General features: G+C 53.8%; 2 long non-coding RNA genes across 2 annotated transcripts in view; one reads left to right on the top strand and one right to left on the bottom strand.

The window, feature by feature from the left end:
* LOC140699489 (uncharacterized) overlaps nt 1–12,121 on the bottom strand; it is a 71,813-nt gene that overhangs the window by 40,746 nt on the left and 18,946 nt on the right. The window lies entirely within an intron of this gene.
* LOC140699486 (uncharacterized) lies at nt 1,147–3,074 on the top strand. The gene is made up of 2 exons (XR_012077698.1): nt 1,147–1,370; nt 2,884–3,074. It is a non-coding gene; the product is annotated as an uncharacterized lncRNA (long non-coding RNA).

Genomic DNA, 12,121 nt, shown 5'->3' with positions numbered 1-12,121 from the left:
GATACCTCTGAAGGCGCGGTTTCAGTCAGAACACGTGCCTACAGCCAAGAGCAGACGCCTCAATGCAATTCCCACCTTTCGAGGAATTAAACGGGAGCCAGACGTTCTGCAGAGACCGAGGTGCCCCAGGCAGGGAGCCAAGGCCCATTGAGGCCTCAAGCCCAGAGCCCGGCTTTCCTGCTGCTGCACAGAAACCCCCAAACACGGCTCCCAGGGACCCTCAGTCCCCGCCCCGCCCCACTCCTCCCCTCGGGATGACAGGCTGTGGGTGGGGGTGGGTGGCAGTGGGGGGCGTGGAAGAGGGAGTCGGGAGGTCTCTCCCTGTAGACATGCCCTCAGCAGGATGCAGAAAGGATTCCATCCAACACCCCCCAACATGCAGCCCTGCCTGGAGTCGAGAGCAACAGACGGCCTGAGGCAGACCCCGAGTCCACGCTTAGACAGAAGGGCCAGGACTTTAACTGAAAGGACGTCACCCAATTCCTGGGCAACAAAATAAGGAGTGTTGATCATTCTGAGAAAACACTAGCTTGCACTTTTCAAAATGTGGTGTATGGGAAATATCCTCTGAATTATCTTGTCCTGATGTTAATACACATCCAGGATCGGTGCTTTTCCTTACATTATTATTTCATTACAATTTCATAAATCTGTACCTAAAAGCAACTCAAACCAGACTTTCCTTAGAGTTTACCATTAAACTCGACGCATTTTTTTCAAAGAACCTGACATCCAGAAAGAAGGTCTTCAGCAGCCCGGCAGGTGGCCCACGAACTCAGCGGTGTCTGCCGCCCAGGCCCGCAGGACGCGGGGCTACCAACACACGGAGACCAGATGGAGCATTTCATTCGAAATAAATGCAAATCCTTTACCCTGCTCTCTCTCTGCCTCCCAGCCAGCCGAGGGAAGCCCTCGCCCGCAGTCCCTGCAGAAGAAAGCTGAGCAGGAGGGAGCCAGCGCCCAGGAGCGGCCCGGGGTCTGCGGGCCCCCGCAGGACGTGGGCACTGCCCTCTCCGGAAGCAGGCAGGCGGAGGGAATGTCTAAACAATCCCCTGGGCTCAGCTGCCGAGGAGACCCCACTGAGGGTCTGAGGAGCCCAGCCGAGGGGTTACTCTAGCCAAGTCCATCCGCTGGGAATGTTCCAGAAAGCAGCTGACGGCACCCTAATTAATAAGACAAGGAGGACGTCTGAGGGCCTACTACGTGCCGGGCACCTTCCCGGCGTCTCACACACCATGTCCCGGAGGCCTTGCCACGCGAGGAGGAGGCCACCTTCAGCATCTTCATGGATGAGGAAACTGAGACTCAGGGTTCAGCCCCTCACCCAACGTCGCTCAGCTGGTATCTGTCGGAGCCAGGGTTCTGACCAGGTGACTTCCAAGCTCCCTCCTGAATCTGGAGTCCCAAGTGTGGGGCCATCTCTGGGGAGGGGGGAGGCTGGCACCACCCCCAGCTCCCAGCCCCACAGAGGGGACTTGCTCCCCATCACGGCACCTGGGACTGCACAGAGCCCCAACCTTTGCCCTCTTCTGTCAGCCATCCTAGATGACCGCATCTACCATCCCTATGGCAGGGTCTCCGAAGGGCCTGACCTTCCCACAGCCCCAGACCCAGACTTCCAACCACTGACTTGATGTCCCAAAGGCACCTCAAGTCCAACATGCTCATTGTCTTCACCATCCGTCAGTCACCCCGGCCAGGACCAGCACCCACACCCTCTTACACTCACACGCTCGCTCACAGTCACACACCCGTGCACCCCACCTCCTCGTGTAGAAATGAGACGCAGACACAGACGCTTCCCCAGATGCTGAACAGAGGCCCCAGCTGGGGCTGGAAGGAGGGGCCACAGATGGTGCCAGCACTTCCTACACAAATCAGCAAACTGGGGCCTTAACAGAAAGGAGCTAATTCTCCTTGTGCCGAGGTTCTTTGATGCTGGGAGGCCCACATCAGTGGTCATGAAGGACTTATGCAAATCTTCTTTGCCCTTCACGGGAAATTCTTATGCACATCAAATACCGTCACGGTTCTCAGGGGTCACCGAGTTCTGCGTCACCTCTCAGAGACCAGGTAGCAGTGTCAGCGCCAGGCGTCTTTAAATAGCACCAGCATCCCAGCATCCCAGCATCCCAGCAGGCCTGCTGGGTCCCCTGGGTTCCAGCGCCTTGTTTAATATTCATCAGCCAGGTGCTTTTGCAATGGAATTTTTACCAAGACCACGTTCACAACTTCCTTCCCTGTTCCCTCCCCAGACCCCGAGGTGCGGTCTTGCATCGAGGAATCATGGGTCATGATGTATAGCTCCTAACCTGTGGAAATGATTAATATTCCCATTCATTGCTGTGACATTTTTCTAACCCACGTAGTATTTTTTGCCCCTTCTGAGTATCATCCTGGATTTACAGCCCTCCACAAATTCAGCTGTAAGCACTGAGGTCTGAAGTTCAAGCTATAACACGTCAGTCAGTGGTGTCCCCTCGGGTCTGGCTGTGTTGTCGCCACCTCCCCCAGTAGTGGATGCATCCTTGTTTCCCCACAAGGTGTTGCAGGCCCGTCTTCAAACGTGGACTCCAGCACTCTCCAAGCAGCGCTGGTTCCGTCGGGAGAGCCGCAGGGGACAGACACGCAGGTCCGAGCACTGGGAGGGCACAGCGCACATCAGTCTAATGGGGCATCCGCTCCTGCCGACACCTCCCTCCTGCTCCGCACCTACCAGCTCGCGCCAGGGAGCTCTCCTGCCTCCCCTCTGGTTAGCCTTACCCGCTTTGTCCCCGTCGCTGGTTTGGGTGCCCTGCACCCGTCTCACAGCCAGCAGGGCTTGCACAACTGTGATGCCAAGAAGCGGGCAAGGCTCCACTGCCTCCTCTCTCTTTATTCCAGGGTCAGGCAGCCTGGACTGAATTTCAGAGCGTGCCATCTAGACAGTCCCCGCCACCACAGCACAAGTTCCACTGAAAAGAAAAGGACACGCCGCCTCTCTGGGGACAGAGTATTCAGGAAGAATCCCACGCAGTTAGGAAGCAAGATGAGGAAAGGAAAGCACCAAAAAAATAAAAACCCCACAGAGCTCCCCGCGGCCCTCCGTCTCCATGAGCAGTCACGGCATTACACAGCCTTCACCGCACACAGGTTGTGCGAACTCGAATTTCTCTTAGTTGTTACATAGATAAATACAGACATGTGACAGGCCCATTATCTCAAAAGAAAATGAACACTTGGATGAACCTTGAGGACATTATGCTAAGTGAAATCAGCCAGTCACAAAAAGATAAATGTTGCATGATTCCACCCATATGAGGTCCCTAGAGCAGTCAGACTCAGACAGACAGGGCGAGGGCAGGTGCCGGGGCTGGGGAGGGGCACTGAGCGCTCACCAAGGTCACAGCTTCAGTTTTACAAGATGAAACGTGCTCTGGAAGCAGACGGTGGTGATGGTGGCTTAACAGTTTCCATGTGTTTTGTACCACTGACCTGTATGCTTAAAGTTAATGAAGATGCTCAATTTTACATTGTGTCTATCTGAACACAAATTGGAAAAAAAAATAATGAAGGCAAACAAGGACATTTTCAGATATACTGTAAAGTAAGAAAAAGAAAATTAACACCACAAGAAAAAGCCACAAGGCAGTATCATGCATCTGTCTAAGGTTTTCTAAACTTTTATCAAAAGAGTTCAAGAGAAACAAGTTCTGTGGGACCACATAATCTGCACAATAACATGGGGGTTCCATAAGAACCAGTTTATTAAATACACCCCAGCATATTTTTATTACAGCCTCCTTAATTTTTGTTCATATTACATTTACATAACCGCTGACACCAACCCAAGTAGAGGTGTAGTTTGATTTTTCTTCAAGAAACTGCAGAATGGCACAGCCCTGGAAAATGTGCAAAACACCCAAATAATGAAATGGGATGAAATACACCGTTCTGTCCCCCTAATGTTATGTTCCCTGAAGACTGCATGACAATGACAGAAATAAGACCCATCCAGGGACATTGGTGGGTAGGATGCAGTCCAACACCAAGTGGGGCTACATGTGCGCCAAAGTCCAACGCAGGCCAGTGGGCCCGTGGTCTCCTCTTGCATCGGGACAGGGACAGCCACTCGTGTGCTCCTAGCTCCCAATGTGACGCTGCTGGTGGCTCTCCCAGGCTCCCTCAGGACAGCACTGCTTCCTGTCAGCCCTTTGCTTGGGGCTGGGAACCAGCAAAGCCCCGTCTTGTGTGCCACAGGAACACCAGGTGACGGGGACACATGGCCTGGAGTCTGCTGCCCTGTTTTCCCCCAAACAGTCCATGATTCTCAGATATCCAGCCAGGAGCCTTCTTTCCCACAGAAATTTGTTTTTCAGCTGCGGTGTGTTGGGGGAGGTGTTCAGCTGGCCCACAACCCCCCTGCAATCATTCTCAACACGCTGTGTATAAAATATCTGTGACTCCTGGGAAGAGGGTCTCCAGTGCCCGCCAGAGTCCCGTGTGAGGTCATCTGCTGCCAGTGGTCAACACTGCTGCCCGCGCCGGCCAATTCAGCCTGGAGCACGGGGAGCGTTTCCAGGGGCGAGGATGACACAGCCCGACATCCCACGTGCATACTTGCTCTCCGGACATCTCCCAAAGGACAGTCCGACCCAGGAGGTCAAGACAGGGCAGCACCGTGATGGAGAGGTGAGGTGGGTTTGGTTTGTTTTTGTCGTTTCCCCACCACACCAACGCTCAAGAGTTTATTCAGGCAGACACAAACAACAAAACCCTGAAGCAACAGCAACAGACACACCCCATGGCATTGCTGCAAACGGCTCAGAATTGAACGAGGCTCTGCTCCCCTGCCACTGCACGGAAGTATCAACTTGGCACTTAGGAAGCCCCGCTGAGATGTGAATATTAAGAATCACGCTGAAACGCACAATTCCATCTTTCAGCTTCTCTAGGGGAAACCAGAGCTTTGCGCAGCCGCGAAAATGAAAGGCACCACCAACCCAGGGCACTTCGCAAACCACGGCGGCTCTCATGCCTCGCGGCCCGGCTCCGAAGCCCAACCCCGCGGTGGGGCCACAGTCGGAGGTGCTGCAAATATGACTTGAGAGCTGCCTTCTCTGATGTATTATTCATTCACTTAAACCCTGGGAACAAACATCTATTTTGTCGTTCATGGTTCGTGCAGGGTTAGTCCAGGCGTCCTCTGGTCTGCTCTCCAGCAGGACATCGTATAGTGAAAGCCATGGCGGGGGAGGCCCGTGAAACCGGACACCGGAGACAGGTGCACACCTGCAGGGCTCTCCCACCCCAGGCACCTGCCCAACGGCCTCTCTCCAGGAAGTGGTGGAAGCCACGTGTCTCAGCTCAGGGAGGAGCAGCAGGGAGCGGCGATGCATGCACAGAACCCTGATGCCAGCTTCTTAGCTGGGACCCCTGCCCCGAGCAGCAAGGATTCCTCAATGCCAGACACAGCCCACCTCCTCCGGAACTTGGAGCCCCTCAGAAAACCACCCCAGCACCACCTGCTTCCAAGGCGGCCACATGAGCCCCTCCCTTCCGCGTTCATCTGAGCCAGCACAAAAAAGGCATTTAGATGGAAACGGACCCTTGACAAGGAGGGGCAGTGGGAGCAGCACAGGGAGGGGGACAAGCCAGCAGGGAGAGTCCCCAGACCCCCGGAGGCGCCCACCTGGAGCACAGGTAGGTGCTGCAGCCCATGTCCACCAGCCCCCCTCCCCCGTGGGGCTTACTGTGTCACCTTTCCTGGCTGCACCTGTGGCCCCTCCCACAGCATCCAGGAGGCCTAGGGGCTCGTGGAGGGACCCGGCCAGGACGCCCGCGGTAGCCGGGGCTGAAGTCAGAGGCGCTGGGAGGGCAGGCCGGGCTCCAGCAGCACCCTCCACGGCCACTGTCCATTGATAATGGCTTTATCGGCCTGACAAAGCAGAACAGGTCCCAGCCCTGGACAGAGGGCTGGGAGGCACACCGGCCAGCTGGAACAGCGAAACTGGGCGAGCACTGAGCGGCTATGGGCCCCACGGTCACAAAGCAAAGGCCCAGCCCAGACTGCGTCCCTGAACAAGGTAAGAGGGCCTGGGGGGTCCGGGCCAGCTGGGTCAGTGCAGGAGCCGCCCTGCCCTGACCTGGGGCTGAGGGCCCTCCAGTCAGGCCCCCACACTGGCCCTTCAGCTCTGGCAAACCCGCTGAGGAAGCGATCTCAAAGAGGCCGCTGTGACTCCGATGGACTATCCAGAGGGAAGCCGGGCTCAGCGTCGGGGCAAGGCCAGGACACTGCGGCGGCACCTGGGCAAGCGCCCTCCTGGGCCAGGCGGTGGGGACCACCCTGGCGGGCTCTGTGCACCAAGCCAGGCCCGCTGTCCAGCTCTGCCCCTCCCAGGGACGTCCTGCCTTTCCAGCCTGAAGGGCTGTGCGGAGCCAGGAGGCCAAGGCTTTGCTTTCTTTTCTGCATATTTTGTACCAATTCCCAAAAACCAGACTCTGCTCTGAACCGGAAACATTGCAAAGGCCTTGCCTGCAAAGCCAGGTGACCTGGCCCCTGGTTGTCAGAAATCCTCACAGCCCTGCCCCTGGCGGAGACAGAAGAAAGGGGCTGTAGCCTGAGGGACCCCAGCTCATCACCCCCACACCGTCGCCGCCTTGCCCAGGACCCGCTGGGGTCCCTGAGCACTGCCCGTAAGAGCTCCTATACGGAGTGTGCCCATCGCCGATACCGCAAAGCAGAAGAAAATTAGATTTAAAAGTCCAAGCAGGTTTGCCTGCCACCTTACTGCAAAGTTAGAACCAACACTTGTGCCCTGGGGTACCCGGGGATCCCCACTCTGGGGAGCCCTCTGCAGCCTTGAGCTGATGCAGAATGCTTTCCAAGAGGAGATGCAAGCCCCCGGTGAATGAGAAATATTGCAGCCACATCAGTGCACAAAGGATGCTGTGTTCATCAGGTCACCAGCTGTCACCACCGCCCCCAACAGTGAGCGGAGGGGACTCAGGATGGAGACCAGGAGGAAGCCCCCAGCGGTGCCCCCGAGGGGATGCAGGACAGGAAAGCGCAGGACACTGGCCCCGGCAGCTCAGGTGCAGATCAGAGGAAGGATTCCAGTGAGCCCAGACTTTTGCATCTTCACATGCATAGAAAAGCACTAAATTCCTTGAGACGCCTGGCTTTCTTTCATTAACAGCCATCTTTTGATGTTCCGACTACCTGGTCTCTGTGGTAAAGACACCTGTATGTCCTGGCTCCTCCCGGCCTCTCCGGAGCCGTCCCTCAGAGCCCTCTGAGAGGCTGCCTCCCAGGCTCAGGTCCTCAGAAAGTCCACGGAGTAAAACACAATTCTCAGCTTTTAGGTTTGCTTTTTTTTTCAGTCAACACCTGCTTCCAGACCAGCACTGGGGCCCCATCCCTTGGGTCGACCAGCTCTGGTGACAATGGACGTGAGAGACACGGCACCCCTGGAGAGGGAGGGGAAGTCTGGGGGTGGCCAGGAGAGTGAGAACGGTTCCCCCGGAAAATGACAGGGATGCCCAAGCAACCCAGCACTGCAGAGTCCAGGCGGCACTGCAGACAGAGCTCACCCAGATGTGTCACTGTGGGAACACAGGAGTACGTGACTGGTGTCAGAGCAGACAGAGCCAGGAGGCGGGCGAGCGCTGGCAGAGCCGCGGGCCATCATGCGTGGTTGCGCAGGCCGGCTGGGCAGCACGGCTTGGCCACCTAGTCACGGCAGCCCCCTGCAGAGCGACAACTGGCACAAACATCCAGCCGGCGTTGGCCTACAGGGAGTGTGGCAGGTCACAACACAGGACGTGCACGCTTCTCCCCTCTAATGACCGCTGTCTGTCTGGGGAAGGTGCACACGGATCAGAGCGCAGGTGGCTGGTAGGGCTCCTGACAGCGCAGACGAGGAGCCGGGGCACTGGGGCACCGGGGTAGCGAGGGCTCACCTCCAGCCCGCTCGGCCCCGCGGCTGCCAGAGAAGAGATGAAAGAGGACGCTGAGGGGGTGCCCAGTGCTGAGCGTGTCAGTGCTGCTCAGAGGCCAAGCCATGGCAGCGGCTTCACACCGGTGATAAAAGGAGGGAAGCCACAGGCGGCGGGAGGCAGCCTCCGGCCGGGGGGCACCCCCTGCTCCAGGCGTGTGATCTCGTGGACGGATGGCTCACAGCAGCCCCGCGGGGAGAGCCCTCACCAGTCAGCTTCCCATTTTATACGAGGGGAAACCAAGGCCTGGAGAGAGTCAGGCTGGGAACCCCCAGCAACACTGGAATTTGCACCGACAGGGTCCAGCTCCAGGTCACTGGGCGCTGCAGCCCCGTGGAAGCTGAAGGCTCAAATGGTCCTTCCCACCACCCACCCTCCACCCAAAGCGATGTCCATGCACTGGTGCCCATGGTTGGAGGAGAGGGCAGATGGAGGCGGGCTGAGCAGCTCATGGAGGGAAACACCCAGAATCTCATCCAAGAAATCTGACAAATAAGCACGAGATGGAGGGCAGTGGAACTGGGTAGAATTTTCCATTTTAAGTCGTGTAAAATGGAGCATGTTTGAACGCCGAGAGCCAGGACTAGGAAGAGAGGGAGGCACCGCAGCTGTGGGAGAGAGCAGAGTGAACCCAGCTGGGGTGGGGGGCGGAGGGGGAGCCCCCAGCCGGCAAGAGGCTGCCTCCTGTACCCGGGCAGGAAAGACGGGGAAGAGAGGTGTGCGGACGCAGAGGAGTCTGTAGGAAAACGAGGAGTCCCCGATGGCAGCTGCCACTTCTTGCGAGGGTGACTATGGGCTCAGAGTGGGCGTGGAAGCTGGGGCAGGGGCAGAGGTTTGAGGAGATTAGGGAAGATGTGAAACAGCCACCTCAGGGGACAGGAGGGCACGCTGGCTGGAGGACAGTCGTGCCACGGTCACAGCGGTGCCAACAGCCAGGTGCAGTCAGGGATTACGGGCTGGCCCCGCACTGACCACTTTCACCACCAACTGCCGGAGGAGCTGGGGAACGGCACAACAGGAGGCTCTGATGCAGGAGAAGGAGGCGAGGAGCAGGAGCAGGGCCGAGAAGGCTGTATCAACAAACAGAGCAAAATGGGGCAAACAGGGTGTTCTGAGCTTCCCGGACACTAGGACAAGGAGCACTTTGTCACGGATGTATGTGGCTACATCCCGCTGGAGGACACCTCCCTTGGCCTTGGACACTGAGAGCAGGTTATTGCTGGCATGTTTCTTTTTACAAGTTCTTGTTATGAGATTTAAGTATCAATACTACAGAAACACTAGAAAAAAAGAGAGAGAGAAACACAACCTCAAATTCCAGCATACACAGTCCTTTTCGTGAGGTCCAAGGAACATGAGAGCAAGGCCATCACTAACAGGATTTCCAAATGAGGCAGGAATCTTTGTTATATGTCTGTTTGCATCTCAGTCTCTGCACAATGGAGAGGACACGATATTAAAAGCATTCCTCTTGGAAACAAAAACTGTAGAACGGGCATGTCTTCCAGGTAATCTGATAAATCAAAGACAGAAATAAACTAATACAAAAGGAAGAGATATCAAAACACCTTCTAGGCCAGTGATTGTTTGCAAATACTGATTGAGGACCAGTGACATATAAGCTTGGGACATAAAATCAAAATATAGACTCTTAGCCCCATTCCTGAAGATCCTGATTCCATAGCAGAGGGGTTGGTGATGGTGATGATGATGGTAATGGTGATAATGATGATGGTGGTGGTGATGACAGTAGTGATGGTGATGACGATGGTGGTGATGACAGTGATGATGGTGATGATGATGGTGGTGATGACAGTGATGATGGTGATGATGATAGTAATGATGTGTGATGATGATGATGATGGTGATGATGGTGGTGATGACAGTGATGATGATGATGGTGATGGTGGTGATGATAGTGATGATGGTGATGATGTCTGATGATGGTGATGATGGTGGTGATGACAGTGATAATGATGATGGTGATGGTGGTGATGATGATGATGGTGGTGATGACAGTGATGATGATGATGATGACAGTAATGATGTGTGATGATGATGATGGTGATGATGGTGGTGATGACAGTGATGATGATGATGGTGATGGTGGTGATGATGGTGGTGATGCTGATGATGGTGATGATGGTGACTGGTGATAATGATGGTGACAATGATGGTGATGATAATGGTGAAGATAGCGGTGATGTCAACAACTGTGACAGTGACAGCAGCCAATATTGCTTGATAGTTTCCTATGTGCTAGGAGCTATTCTACACCTTTACACATCTCATTTCACAGATTAAGAGACTGAGGAAATCTTTAATTGAAACAAGCAATCCAGGGGAGTCAAATAATCACCTAGGTCGGAGGACAAACTGTTCTAGATACTCTCTCTCTCTCTCTCTCTCTCTCACCAGCCATCTACCTCTTACCTATCAGTGAAACTGGGGGAGGCAACAGCAATGCTAAGAGGAACAGAGCATGGAAGGACACTCAAGCAAGCATCGCTTGGTAAGAAATGAAAGCAGCTAGTCCACCAGCAGAAAGGAGAGACGCGTCTTCGGCTGCACAAACGCAGTGTCTGTAGCAGCCTCTGCAGAAAATGGAAAAGCTGCTGAACGTCAATGCTGTATTAACAGAATCTACCTACACAGCACTGTTCTCCAATGTAAGCCTGTGCAGTACGGGCGAACACAGGTGCCATAAAGAAGGGGAACACCTAGCTCTCGTCTGATGAACGAAGGCAGAGGCTTTACAGAAACGCTGCAGGCTGAGCTGAACGCTCCCTAAGGAGGAGAGATGGCGAACACGCACTTCAAAGCATTTCTGTCCTTGTGCCACCTCTAAAGGCTTATCCTAGAGACAGAAGACTGGCTAAAATACATTAAAGAAATACTCTGAACAGTCAAGCACAGGTGCTAGTTAACATCTATGTAGACCCCACAGAAGTGTACTTCTAAAAATACATAAAGCTACGGAAGTGTACTTACTGACATAAATTTATTAAAAGGGAAGTTAGTTCATAATACACTAATAGGAAAAATTACAGATTATAAACAAGTACTCAAACTCTTGTTCCAAGTAGGAGGTAATGGGTGGTAGCCAGCTGATGGTCCCACTTCAACAACTAGAATAAAAGTAGATAAGTTGCAGAAGGCCGTATATTTAAAACATCAAAAACCTGTGGCAGCAATAATACCTAGATGAGGAAAATGTCCCAGAGACAGAAAACCCTGACTAGGACGGATGGTTGCCAGAAACTGTCTCCTGTGCTCACAGTCTGAGGGTTCCGCTTGGCCTAGCCAGAAGGTTCTAGTGGAGGAAGAGACACCAACAGACTGTCACACAGGCTGGCATGATGAATGGAAATCCAGAAACAGGAGAAAGAGCCAGTTAAATCCTCAGGGCATTTGCTAAGCTCTAGGGGAACACTGGAGGTTTTGCGGGGTGAGGAGAGCTGGAGTCAGAAATCTCTACTAGACAGACTGCAACATCCTGCAATTAAGAATGTTTAAGAGACGAATTTCCACTAGAGGCAGGTAGACTGCCTAGAACACAGAGCCAGCGTCCTGCTCAGGAAAACGGGTGAATCTGAAGCTGCAGGAAGGGGAGAGGCTAAGACCGCTGGGGACAGGCGTGAGCCCCAGGGCTTCGGAGCTCAGGACAAAGACACCCATCAGCCTCCAGACCAACAGCCCAGGAGAGCCAGGACCAAGAAAAAGAGACGGGACTCAGTTAGACCGAGTCTTAATTAAGCAGCAGTGCAGCTCAATTCTTCACCTGTCAGCCACTCAACTTGAGCATAAAACAAAACAAAAAATAAGCAAACAAAAGCTACTTAAGAAGAGACTCCTTTCCAGAGGAAATTAACACCATCTGCCGTCTCTATGGTCCTTTCATTCACAATGTCTGCCGTACAGTCAAAACTTACGAGACAAGTGAAGACGCTACATGAGGTGACCAACAATCCAGAAAGTAAGAACTAGACTATGTTATCAGTTCCACAGATCGTCCATATACTGGAATGAGCATAAAAGACTTTAAAATAACTATGGTGAGTGTGTTAAAGAAAATTTAAAAGTGGATAAAAAAAATGACAAGATTAAGAATTTCGAAATCTGTTTTAAAAATAAATCAAACAGA

The sequence above is a fragment of the Vicugna pacos genome, chromosome 11 (genome assembly GCF_048564905.1).
Source record: "Vicugna pacos chromosome 11, VicPac4, whole genome shotgun sequence".
Classification (NCBI taxonomy): Eukaryota; Metazoa; Chordata; class Mammalia; order Artiodactyla; family Camelidae; genus Vicugna; species Vicugna pacos.
Note: the sequence above shows the minus strand (reverse complement) of the source record. Positions and strands in the feature narration are given on the sequence as shown.